A 14,447-nucleotide genomic window follows, 5' to 3' on the forward strand; every position below is an offset into this window, starting at 1 on the left:
GCCAAACTAAAATTTTTCTGCGGGAAGCGACAGTTCCATCAAAATGGTTTTGAACAGCAAATTTGGCGAGCTTTATGAACAAGAAATAATTAGCGGTGCCTACAAAAACCAAAGAAATGCCATAGTAAATTAAACTACGCAAAACAAAAGGATAGATGCGAAAAGTGTAATTAATAATACTTTTAAACTGAACGCACAGCAAGAGCGAGTGAATAAAGTATAAAAGCAGCAAATAATTTACGAAAGAACGGCAAACTGACACAGTTTCATTCAGTGTACGTCATAAAACTAGGCTCAGCACTTCAGTAAAGTTTGTTACCTTTCAATCTTGGTTTTGTCCTTTCATACTTTAGTAAACCTGTTCCACTTTGAGCTCAATTTCGCTTCAAATAATATAGCAGTCTTGATGACAGCCGTGGAGCCGTAAAGAAGTACAAATTAAACACTTGCCTCGTTCGACTTGCACAAGACTTGTAGTTTCCAGAAAAGGTTTTGCTTCGGATCTTCTCGTAAATCTTAACTGTTGTCACAATTTCCATGATATTTAGACGACTTTAGAGAGGATTGTTTGAGGAAAAATCTTCTGAAGAAAACTCTCTTGCTCGCTTTCCTCGTATGTTTCATTCAACTCAAGAAGTGAACACCGCGCCAGAAATTTTCGCGCCTCCTCATACTATCACTTCGTTTACATCAAAATGAAATGTCCATTCGATTTTCAAGTTCAGTGAACTTGAGAAGAATTTAATAAAACAATTATTTCATTCGCCCTTGTTGGATACGAGTCGTTATAGCCAACTCGGCGCTTCGCGCCTCGTTGGCTATTTACCACCTCGTATCCAACGCGGACTCATGGAATAATTGTTAAATAACCAGGAATGATAGAGCTGACTTTCTAACACAGCATGTGCCAAACAGTAAAATGAAGGAATAAGTCAGCGCTCCTTCGCCAGTTGAATGTTAAAAGTTGTAAAGAGCGAATCACGGTGGGGTGGCAAAGACGGGCGAAGAACGTTGGAAAAACGTCTCTCTCCGATTAGAAAAAAATATTTAAAAATTCGAACCTTGAATATACATATACATATGTCAACTATGGCGGCATATGTTTGATCAGTACGAAACCAAGACATTTCTTCCCCTATCTTTCCGTTTATAATACATTTTTTCATGCCCGGTATGGAGATTTCTCCGTGCCAGGCTTTCCTCGGTCGCTTGATTTGTCCCGCCGTGCGAAAAACATGCCAGGAAGGCATGAAAATTTTACCAGCATGCTGTAATACATGTTGGACTTCTGACATAAAGCTCTGCCCTAAAGTCGCACTGATCCTTTCTTTGTAATCATGAAAATTAATTGTGCATCAAGGGAACCGCGAGGAATGGTTTCGGTGAAATCTCTGTCCACAGAGTAATATAACTACAACAGATATTCGGATTTAGTTTGATAAAAAACCTCTCCAACACTACACCGCCATCCTCTCTCAAGCAAACGAGATGTTTTCACAGAATTACACACATCACGAACAACAGATTATTAACTGACCTTGAAATTGTGAACATTGTGCTTACCTCTATCTTCGATTATTTGTGTTTAAAATTAAAAGGTCAATAATTCAAGTCACAAATTGATGTTGACTTAGTGGTACGTGCTATTATATGAAAACATCCTGTTTGGCTTAAGCGAATAAGGATGGAGTCCAGTTTGTGGAACAAACAAGCAGAAAAGAAACAGAGATTGTCAATTCACAGCTATGCTGGCTTCAATATTTACAAGACCTTTACAAGTTATTTGTGCATTGTACAACAAAAAGAAAAACTTTCCTTCACATGGGAGGAAGTGGCCTCAAAATGTACAGTTTGTTTGAAAAAAAAAATACGCGATCACTGGTATCCGATATTCTCTCAAGCATTAATTAGGTCGAGTGCGGCTTTCTTTAAATTATAAATGCTGCGCTAAAGCAAGCAAGCAATGGAAATATTACACTTTTCCGTGTTTTACAATAAAACGGTCAATAAAAGTCATACTCTGATGTTTATGGTACGTGCTATTATACGAAACATCCCGTTTAGCTTCAAGCAAGCGAATAAGGATGGAGTCAAGTTGTGGGAAAAATAAGCAGGAAAGGAATAGCGGGTCAATTCACGACTAGCTTCAACATTTACAACACTTCCACTTCAGCGACAGCGGAGATTTTAGTTCAGTGTAACTTGAATCGACAACAATGACACGAGGCTTATATATTTAACACGGCAAGTAAATCTGAAAGTTGAATCTTCTCTCCTCTGACACTGAGATGAACCACAAGAAAGCTCAGTCACGCAATCACGACTAGCAAATTGGTACGTATGATATTTTAGTTTTGTTAAAAAAATATGGATTTTTACAGTCCACGGATGAACATTTTTCTTATTCTTAACCTTTAGGCTAAAAAGGCTGCGGTGTTGCTTCTGTTCCTGGTCTCCATAGCTTTGTTCTCGGAACCCTCGTCCTCAATTTGTAAGTCAAACCCTCTCTCTTTCTTAAGGCACTAAACGTTTCTTATTTGTATCGATAATTTTAAGAGTTTATAATTATATAGGGACTCCAATTAAGGAATATAGTTAATAATAAAAAGACTGGAAAGGAATCTAACTTACAACGGTTTTGAAGTAATATATCAAACACGAGCGACAGTGTTTCATCGGGATATCCATCCACCGAGAAGAGAACTAGAGGACGCGCAGCGGAGTATTTTTGACGTAATGCGAGGTGTTTGGATAGCCGATGAAACACTATCTCGAGTGCTTGATATATCTTCTCAATTGAAACAAAAACTACGTAGTAAACGGAGAAATAAAATTGTAAAATCTATGCTAATTTAGACCGGGTATCCAAACCTCCTTCACGGTTATGATTTTCTTTGTTTTAACTTGATGAATTATTAATGAGTTTGAAAAGCACTGTGTAAATGTTGTAACCAATTCTTAGTTGAGTGGGCGCGGATACAATTCAAGCCAAATTTCTATTCTGCAAAAATGTAAATCTTACTGTTAAGAGGACTTATGGACGCCAGAAAGGTTTACGTTACAAATTGGCTATTGACTAAGTATATTTTATATGCCTTATTCCATTTAGGCAATAGATAACATTTTCCGTGTTTCCTAATGAAAGGTGCCTTAAATTACTTTTGTTTCCTGTATAAACTTTTACCAAGCCACTCGTTTTAAATACTGAAATTAATGACGATTATCCCCGTCTTCCGTCTAATTTAAGCGATTTTCGCGAGAGTTTGAGTTTGAAACCTCATCCCACGCATTACGTTAATGAATCGATTGTTTTTTTGATGACTGATTGATTGATTGATTGATTCCATCAGTGGTGCTTAGGGGGAGGAGCAGGGAAGCCATTTGAAGGTATAAACGTTGAATTATTTACTTTCGTTATTTATTTCCTTGCAGTTGAAACGCAATTCAATTTCTGCAATACGAGAGACCCTTTTGGTGCTGTCACCAGTTGCATGCACAAAAGCTCAAGCCTGGACCTAAAATGTAAATTTCAAACAGGAAGGGGTTATTCCTGGGACACATGTCGCTTTGACCGTTTCCGTCGAACCTACAGCTGTGGATCAATTCATCATAGCTACCACGCAGTGTGCTGTGACTTAGCATGTCCATAGACATGAATTTGTTGTGACTGCAGTTCTCTAAGACATTGCCAATCAATTTTAGCTGATCAGAGACTAACCTTGAACCTTCAGAATGTGAAAATGAGCAAAATAACAACTATTCCAGCTTATTGTTGATCAAGAGAATATCATTGTGTGATTAAGCAACTGATCTAGACACAGGGCACAGAGGAGTCAAGTTTGTCCGCAATTCAAAATCTCTACTGTGCAAAACGACCTTCAAAGCGATCGTGTAAGCGTACGTGATACAAACACCGTCATGCAATACTTGTTTGCAGATCGTCTGGTGATATCGTATTCTGACAATGGTCGCCTGGGGCGAAAAAATCGTCGCCCTTCGGGCGAAGATTTTTTTTCGGAAAGCGAAGCTTTCCGACGAGGCACGAAGTGCCGAGAAGAAAAAATGACAAGGGACGAAACATTATACCACGTGATCGGCTCGATGTCACCCGAAGCATACTGGTGGCGGAAACGGAAGTCGTGTGTAGATCCATGCTGTGACAGATGAAATCAACCGTTACTAATCCGAAATTCAAAACAACAGCTGATCATTCGACCGGGGGTAAGATTCAAAATATGAATAGTGCTCTCCGGAAAAAGCGAAATTTACCAGACGAACAAACAACGCAATCCGAAGAAATTGAAAGTGGAAAACAAGGTTTTCTATTCAAAGTGCTAAGTTACTTGTGAAATGCATTACAGTATTGCAACATCACATGTCTCGTGACGCATTTCCGCCACCAGTATCCTCCGGTCCACATTGTACGAAAACAAATTTTTAACTGCCTAAAACTCGTCCCCCGAAATACAGCTTAAACGACTTGTTTGAAGATTTTCTTACAGCATATGGGGAGAGAATACTAGTCTTAAACCACATGTCAAAAATGAGATCGTTTCGTTTGATTTTGAGCGAGGAACGAGGGATCGGAATTTCGCCTCAAATCGCTTTCGTCCCTTGCTCTCTTTCTAACTGCTGGTCTCTCTGGTAACGCCCACAAATATTGCTGTCTGCGGATGTCGCATTAGGGTACGAATACGATATCACCAGAGACCAGAGATCACCAGACCAGACCATATACGGTATCTGTTAAAAAAGTCTCGCATGACGGCGCTGTATCACGTAGGGCTTACACGATCGCTTTGAAAGGCTTTTGAAGGTCGTTTTGCACGGTAGAGATTTTGAACTGCGGACAAACTTGACTCCTCTGTGCCCTGTGATCTAGATTCTCTATGTATGTATTTATGCAACATTTACATCATTTACATATGCGATTTCTAAAACCGGTTTCGTCTAAGACCTCGTCAGTTGTTCGCCATACAAAATTTGAATATAAACATACGTCATGTGATAACACACGAAAAGTAACTACTCGACACCAGGTCCTTATAATTTGTTACAAAGACTCGGAAACAAGAGTTTTTCAGTTCGCTACAGCGTGATAACAGTTCTTGGGATACGGACATAATTCCACTCATTTTTGGAGTTAATTAGCTTCCTTTCGTCAATCTTGTTAATCACAACCGACTCTGTGACCTGTCTCAGCATAGCGTCGTCAAAAGTTCCCGTTACATTCATTATGAAGTTTGGAACGTTCCCCTCATGCCTGTCACAAGAATGCCTCCACATCACAGAGCTCTCCTCCCGCCGTTCCAAAGCATTCAGATGTTCTCTCCCGCGAGTGAAAGCACTTCGTGACGTCTCTCCGATGTACCTATTACAGCAAGCCTGACACACCAGCTCGTAAGTAACCCCTGTACTGCGGCAAGATCCCTTTCCGTCAGATCGGCAGACCAGACAATCGACTCTCGTGCAACGCTTTGCTTTAAAAGGGTCTGACTTCTGCAACATGCTCTTGAGCGTTGTACCCGACTGCTCAACAACTCTGACTTTAAACCCTGTCTCCTTGATCTCTTTCATGTATCGGTGTTTAAGCTGGGAGCCTGGTGTTGCTGGCACGAAAATCACTGTGTCGAACCCTCCTTTCTTGTACCAAACCTCACGCTTTCTCCGTTTCTCTCGTGCTCAATCCAACTTTCTCCACTCTCTTGGCCTGTACAACGGCGTCTCACCACTCGCATCTAGCTCTATCAGGCGATTGTAGGCAGTCAACGCTGATCTTACCACTTCCGTACGAAACTTCCGATCATAACCGGAGTACTGGAGTCGCAGCATCATGTGGTTGACATGGGCAACAACAGTTTCCCAAGGGAGCTCTCTACTGCAGTTGAGAAATATTCTCAACACTTCTTGAGTTAGTATTGTTCTCTTGCAGTTCCATGCTAAGGCTGATCTTGCATTAATCACGGATCTGGAGGAAACATCTTTGTAGTAAAACTCATGCAACACCACACTGACCGGTCGCTCTTGTTCGCTTTCTACTATTCTGTTCTTTTTCTTCACCCAGACCTTTAAGTCGAGTATGGGAAGTTTTCCATCTCCGTGCTGTGAAGGGTAATCGACTTCAAGTTCGATACACGAGTGAATGCTGTTTCCAATTGACTGGACCAGAAGCATGCATCTTCTATCCGCTTCCACGTCTTTTTCTAATTCAGCAACCCGCTCATCCTGGATAACTTTACCATCAACAAACCTGAGGCCAGAGCTGGGAATACTAACTAACTCAAGAAATGTGTTTACTAGTGTTGCGTGACTAGTGTTTCAATACATGAAATATTCACTATGCGTTTACCTCTCTCAACGGGTGGGTTTTCAATTGCCCAGCCTGGATTTTTTATATGTTACAGTACCATAATAGTACTTGACGCTGATTTATTTTTTATTCCAAATTTCGATGTACCAGGACACGATTTTTGCCACCAAAGTTACCCTTGTTTCAAGTGTTTACCAAAGTGCTCAAAATACCAATTTTCGGGCTTTCAAAAAGATCTGTTTAATTGCATCGTTTTGCAATATTTTTAGGTTTCTGTGTAGTATATTGGATGCCCCGCATACCTGCCAATAAATTTCATACGTTCAACCTTCTTTCCGTACGAGTGTCAGTGAATACCCACAAAAATTCGACAAAATTTTATGGCGGCGGGGACTCGAAAACGGCCTTTTAACCTTTTGCCGATTTTCTCAAATATAAAAACCCTTTGAAAATTTTAAATGTCATTTTCGTAAATAGTTCACCAAAGGGTTTCTTTTGACTGAATATGAAGAAATGCGAATTAGCAGTTTTGAATTTTTTTTCTCGAAAATTCCAGTCGGTAGCACTTAAAATTCCTTTAGCCAAATTTAGCCATGGGAAATGACCATCAAATTCGATAAATGAAACAAATTACCTCTTCAAACAGCGAAGGTACATTTCAATAACACAGCAAATATAAAGGAAGGTACGCATGGCCAAAAGTGACGAAGATTGAAACGGATTGAGATATGGGTTTTTGAAATATTGTTGTGCTGAACCAGGGCCGTAACCAGACGAGGCAAGATCATGCTTTGGGGTTCTGGGTGGCTGAAGAGTTCTTTGGGGTTCTGAGTGGCTGAAGAGTTTGTAGTCGATCAGCACATAAAACCTGCTGTCCTCGCGAAAGTGGACCCTCGGCAGTTTGGTACTATTCCAGGTTCAAGTACCACAGAGGCACTCATCAGTATGACGCATGCGTGGAACTGTGCCACCGATGGAAACGGGGCTACTGTGAGGGTAGTGCTATTCGACTTCAAGAAAGCATTCGATCTTATTAATCGGGCGTGGCCGATTTATAGTTTACCCTTTGGTCGTCCTAGAGCATAGTCTCCTGGCGCGGCCAAAAAGACGGGGATAGCTTGGGGTTGCTACAAAACCGCTACGGGTGACGCATACCGCAATGGTTTTCATTTTAGTTTTGACAGGAAATCGTTGCAGGCACACTTGGTCGACTTTTGGGTTAATGTGTAATCAGGTTGTGTTTTTTTGCTTCGGCGGAAGGACAGAGAAAAAAGCTTACGGGGCAAAGTACAGTATGGGGCCCGGTTCTCGGCCACTTTTGACGTAAACTTGTATTTCTTACCTCAGAAGAACCACAGGAACTTGAAATTTCTCCCAGAGCTAGCTACATTATTCAGCTTTTTGGTGTAAAGCTATCGACCGGTCAAAAATTAATTTGCCCGAGCAATAATAAAAATAAAAGTTCCATTTGTGGGCCCAGTTCTCGGCCACCTTGGCCCAGTTCTCGGCCACTAAAAAGCTTGTGCGTAATTATCTGTAAAAAAAATGCTCAATTAATTTCCACAGTCATAAAATCACTCTGTAAACCTATTTATGTTATATCGATCCCAAATTATTTTTATGAGGCTTTGTTTTACTTTAGAAAAGAAGGATTTTAACGCGCCTAGTTGCCTATGTGCAGGTTCTAGCAACGCATTGTGTGACCCGTGCATTTAGATGGTTTATTTTGCAGTGAAAAGGTCTTGAAAGATTTAGGTGTTGTAGAAATAATAGACAAGACAAGAGTCAGCTCAAAGCTTAGAGATAAGATTGAACTTTATTTTTAAAACATTTATTTCTTTCATTCTGGCAGCAGCAGATGAAATTATATTAAAAACCAAGCGCTAAGCTGTGATAGCGAGCAGGGTGGCCGAGAACTGGCAAATACGCAAACGTCGCAAGAAACACTTTCGAAGTAAATTAAGACCAAAAAATACAACGGTTCAACGAAAAGTTAACTAAAGCAGAAAGCTGAATTATTCTACGTTTCACATGCCAAAAATTAGCTCGTATGGTGGGGGCTTTTGGATAAAATACGAATTTAACTACATCCATGAATTTTAAGGAGCCGTAAACAAACAAATTTTTCGGGAATGCAAATTCACCTACCTCCGCGTAAACTCGACGTGTGAGCTTTCTATATCGAATTGAACGATCAAACTCAAGATACTTTAAGCACATGAATCAGTCTATCGTTTGAAGGAAATACCTTTTTCTTTTAATTCAACTGGAGTGTGAAAAAACGCGTTAAACACAAATTGGCCGAGAACTGGACCCGGCCGAGAACTGGGCCCCATACTGTACTGATATTCACCATTGTGAAATTGCACTTACTTTGACAAGTTAAAGTTATTTTTGTAAATGAAAAAGGTAACGTCATTGATGTCACGCAGTGTTTTTTTAGCAAACTAGATGGTTTGCTGGTTTCTGACTATGAATGGTGGTGTGATCTTGCGGTATATTTTTTGAGCCTGACTCCGCCGTAAAACTTTTTTTTTATTTAGCAAGAACTGTGTCGATTTTCATTTCTGAACAATTGGTCGTCAAGTCGTTTGTCACAAAGAGTAGAATGTTTGTACAGCATGTTTTGGAATTATTTTAGATTTGGTTAGTAAGACGCTTCTGAAGACCTGAGCAAAACATTGGGAATGTACAGTATTAATAGGAACTTGAATGGAATTTTTCACAAGTTGGATAAAGGTATCAACTGAAAAAAATGGACTTCAAAATGAGAACTTGGATTTTGTTGTAATTAAATTTTATCGCGGATTGGATGCATAATATCACGGCTTTGAAAGTCTTCAAATAATTAGAAAGGTTCCTTTCTTCCTTTTGATCTTATTGTTATTTTCATGTATTGATTATTCGAAAGTGGTTTTCGTTGATACGAAAAAAAAAACGTGTTTTCACTGAATTGCTTGAAGTATTTTTAGACGTGATAATATTGGCTTAATCAAATTACATTGTGCACGAAATATTTGTTATTCTTTTGTCTTGAAACTTTGAGGAAATTGAAATTTTTGTTTGACAGTAGTGTATGAAAGGCATTTTATAGAACTGAATAAAAAATAAGAAACATTGATAAAGGTTATTTCAAAGATTTATTTTGCCTGATTTTGAAGGGTTTCAGGAGTTTTAAAGAGTGCTGGTAAACGGCTGTATGTTGTTTGTGATTACGGATCTTATTTAGTTTCGAACGCTCTAATTTTTGAAAGGTTAAAACAGGTTAAAACCGGGCGGTTTCATGAGTTTTTTGGGTAGAAAGGTACGGTGGTGGTCAAAAAAAAATGTTTAGAAAGGAATGACTGTAGTAGCACGTAAGTCGGAGGTTTGCGTGAGTCACGGGGTATAGTATGCGTGAGCTGGATTTCCGGCGTCATAACGGCATGTTTTGTTAATCGGGCGTGGCCGATTTATAGTTTACCCTTTGGTCGTCCTAGACGATAGTCTCCTGTCGGCTAAAAATTACGGGGATAGCCTGGACCAATCGGTTTCATTTCAGTTTTGACAGTAAATCGTTGTAGGAATACTGGGTCGACTTTTGGGCTAATCTGCAATCTGGTTCTCTTCTTTGCTTCGGCGGGAGGACAGAGGAAAAAGCTTAAGGGGTACAGTACTAATAATCACCATTGTGAAACTGTAGTTGCTTTGACAAGTTGAAGCTATTTTTGTAAATAAAAGGGGTAACGTCATTGATGTCACGCAATGTTTTTGTGGGAAACTTTTGAAACTAGACGCTTTGCAGGTTTCTACAAATAGCAGTGTGATCTGGCGGTACATTTTTTTGAGGCGGACTCCACTTTAAAACTATTTTTTATATATTTAGCAAGAAGTATGTCGATTTTCATTTCCGCACAGTTGGGCGTCAAAGTCGCCTGTCACAAAGAGTAGAATGTTTGCACAACTTGGTTTGGATATATTTTAGATTTGACTAGTGACGTTAGTAAGACACTTCTCAAGACATCAGCAAAACATTGGCAGTGTACAGTATTGGTGTGAACTTGAATGAATTTTTTACGAGATCAGTAAAGCTATCGAATAAAAAGATGACTTGAAAATGAAAACTTCGAATAATTATAATTAAATACCAATTGAATTTTAGATGAGAAATTCCGGAAGTGACATCTGTGTTTAAAATAGGAATTTTTGTACAACTTAAAGTTCCGAAAAAAAGACCACATGTTTGGTAAAAATCACAGACAAACATGATCAGGAAAACAAAACAGGCCAATTGGTTTTATTCACGAAAATACAACTTTCTTGAGAATGAGTTTGTAAACAAGACAATGAAATCGAATTACATTTCACACGAAATTTGCATACATTTGAACTTGCAAAAAAGAAGTATCTCTGCCGAGACATAATAGCGTCAGACCTTACATTAATAATTATTGTATTCTGATCTGATTGTTATTTTTTATGCATAACTATTTGAAAGTGGTTCTCATCGATGAAAACAAAACGGTTTTTCATTCACTGCTTGAAGTATTTATAGACGTGAAAACATTCGCTTAATCAAATTACATTCTGCACGAAATATTTTGTATCCATTTGTCCCGAAACTTTGAGGAAATTGAAATCTTTGTGGACAGTACTGCATAAAAGCAGTTTATAGAATTGAATAAAAAGATAAGAACCATATTGATAAAGGAAATTTTAAAACTTTATTTTGGTTCATTTTGACGAAATTCAGGATTTTCAAAGACTGCCAGTAAACGGCTGTATGGTAGCGGGCAGAAGTCGGTTCGTTCTGAATTTTTCAATACGGTATACAAGTTACAGGTCAATAAACAGACCCTCTGTACAGTAAAAAACGTTTTGGGAACAAACCATTGTGAACTCATTTTCTATGTTGATCAGTAAAAATCCTTAGTACGACATGGGGCTTGTTATCAAGTTTGTTAGTACGTTAATACTGCAAGGTGTATAACCTCAGAGAATTATTATCAGTGTGTTTTGTTTTATTAGCGGTTTATACTCCAAGGTCTTGGAATGGGAGATCAAAATTAAGGCAAATTTCTGATATTATCTGATTGCTTGGCACAGATTAGTACGATACTTAATTGGTTAGGAAATTTAAACAAACATTAAATTGAATGAGAGTAGAAAGGGAGGGACAGGTGGGGGTGAAAGGCTAAGGAGATGGAAAGGGAGGGAGAATTAAAATCCATGCTTGGTTATATCACGCAACCTTTGACTTCTGTTGTTTTCTCACAAGAACAAAAATTAAGATGGGGTTCTACCTGAATTTGAATGGAACTTTAAGAGATTTAAAGAAGGGATTGAAGAAAAGAATGGAAACACCTTCAAACAGTTGACCCCCTCGCAAGAGCACTCCGGGTTGTCAGGAGACTGTTTGGTGTCCGTCCACCAATTTTTAACTTCAAATTCAAATTTTAAAATCACATTAAATCTTCAATATTTCTTATTTGTCTACATTTTACTAATCCTTTGAGAAAAACTATCGCCTCCCAGACATCCCCCAAAATCGTTCAAAAATTAACAAAATACTGCAAAACAAATATATATGGGATAAGTAAAGCTTTTTTGGATTCCTTGAAACGCGGCTGAAATGGTTTTCAGTGTTTTCCAGCCCTTATACTTTGGGTCAGTACTAGTATTCTTCACCAGTTTCTATTACAGTAATGGTATGAAACAAATACCTAATCATTGGTCAATAAGTTGTGATCATTTTCTTGACAATAGTACCTGATTAGGAGTTGTATACTGTTCCATTAAAGTGTAAGGACTGGAAAATACTGAAATGCGTCAGCCACCTAAAGCGTTGGAAAACTTGGTCTTCAGGTAAAACCCCGCCTTTATTAAAAGGCTGCACTTTGCTAAGTGTTACAAATTTATATTTTCTAGACGTCTAGTTCAATCGTTTATTTGTATTGTGCGAAATATATTTTTATAAATTGAGACCATTTATGTCATTAAGTAATAATGCAATCTTGAAAACATTCCATATTTTCATTATTAAATAAAAACACGAAAAATTCAAATTTGGGAAAACAAGCCTGTCAAAATGACGTTGCCATGGTGATTTCAAGTTACTGGCACAATAACTAATCCTACCAAATTATTGCGAGATAAATTTTCGATAAACGCGCAAAGTTTGGCAGCGTTTGGTTGAATCTTGAAAAAGTTATAAGCGTCAAAAGTCAGCGAGGGCCTCAAAAGCCCCCCCCCCCCTCCCGGCCTGAATAGGTTTAAGTGACCGTTTTTGCAGTGATTTTTACTGTACTGTACCCTGCCTTTCAAGTCAAAACAGATAGCTAATTATTAAGCGCCCGATTTTAAGCTTCTCAAGCTTCTCAAGCTTCTTGTTGATCATAAAATCCTGATCCAAAAGCTTCGCCTCTTTGACATTCATGAGGCCGTCATCGCTTGGATCTTCGACTTCCTATGTTGTCGCAAACAACGAGTGAAACTTGGTCAGGATTGTTTTTCAGAGTGGTGTGATGTCCCGGCAGGTGTCCCCCAAGGGACCAAATTGGGCCCCTGGCTCTTTATTATAATGATCAACGACCTTGATGTCCCTGGTATTGAGTTATGGAAGTATGTCGATGATACCACGACCTCTGAAACAATACCCAAGGGACAAGCAAGCAACATCCAGACTGCTGTGGACACTTTTGCCTCGCGCGCTAGCTCTGACAAGTTCCAGCTAAACGAGGCTAAGTGCAAGGAACTGAGGATTAGTTTTAGTACCAAGAAGACTCTCGAGCTTGATCCTATTGTTATTAATGGCAGGCAAATTGATATCGTTAAGTATGCTAAGATTCTGGGCGTAACCGTTTCGAGCGACCTTAAATGGAACCATCACATCGCTGAAGTTGTTAAGAAAGCTAGAAAACGCCTGTATTGTCTTTCCCAGTTAAAGCGTTCAGGCCTAGGTCCAAACGAGTTAGTACAGTTCTATCGTACCTGCATTCGCCCTATCACTGAATATGCCTGTCCAGTTTTCAATGAGAGTCTACCTGCGTATCTTTCTCGTGAGCTAGAAGCATTGCAAAAGAGGGCGATGCGCATCATTTTTCCGTTTTTTACGTATGAAGAAGCGCTCGACAAGGCAAGTCTAGTCACTCTGTCAGGTCGAAGACAAGCCCTGACGGACAAATTGTTTAACAACATTTTAGATAACAATGACAGTAGACTGAGGAATTTACTGCCCCCACGGAATCTTAGTAGTTATAACCTCAGAAAGTCACGCCAGTTTAACCCTGTTTTTAAGACTAATAGATTTAGAAATAGTTTTATTGTCTCTAATGTACTTAAGTTTGGATTTTAATCACTCTTGTATAGTTCTTTAAATATTTTTACATTTTATCGTTAGTTTTTATAGCTTTATAAATTTGTAAATATGACATAATTCAACCTTTTAGGTTGCGAAGTTGTATTAATAAATATCTATCTATCTTCTTCTTCTTCTTTTTTTTTTTTTTTTTTTTTTTTTTTTTTTTTTTTTTTTTTTTTTTTTCTATCTATCTATCTATCTATCTATCTATCTATCTATCTATCTATCTATCTATCTATCTATCTATCTATCTATCTATCTATCTATCTATCTATCTATCTATCTATCTATCTATCTATCTATCTATCTATCTATCTATCTATCTATCTATCTATCTATCTATCTATCTATCTATCTATCTATCTATCTATCTATCTATCTGGGGGCGTGCTCTCCAGAAACGTTTGAAATCTAGAAGCTCTGAAACTCTTTAGAGACACTTTTCATGAGGTATTCCTTGAGAAAAATCAATCTTTTTCAACTGGATATTTATTTCCCAACAAAACATATTTTGCTTTTAATTTTGGGTAAAAATCTAAATCTAGTCTTGCTAGTTACGGCCCTGGCTGAACAGTTTTCATAATCTCGTTTGCTTAACTTGTAACTTTAGTTATAATGCCTAGAAGACATATTGGGTTGTAATAATACTATGGGTTTGTCATTTAGATCCATAGAAGTAGTTCCTTTGCAAACGTTAAGTTTCATAGCTAGTATTTGGCAAAGTTTGGTAAAAAAACTTCACACAGCCGTGACACAGTCCCTTTAATCAAATCACTTATTCACTGATCTTTTCGAGGG

Source organism: Oculina patagonica, chromosome 7 (genome assembly GCF_052425735.1).
Source record: "Oculina patagonica isolate OP01 chromosome 7, crgOcupat, whole genome shotgun sequence".
Taxonomy (NCBI): Eukaryota; Metazoa; Cnidaria; class Anthozoa; order Scleractinia; family Oculinidae; genus Oculina; species Oculina patagonica.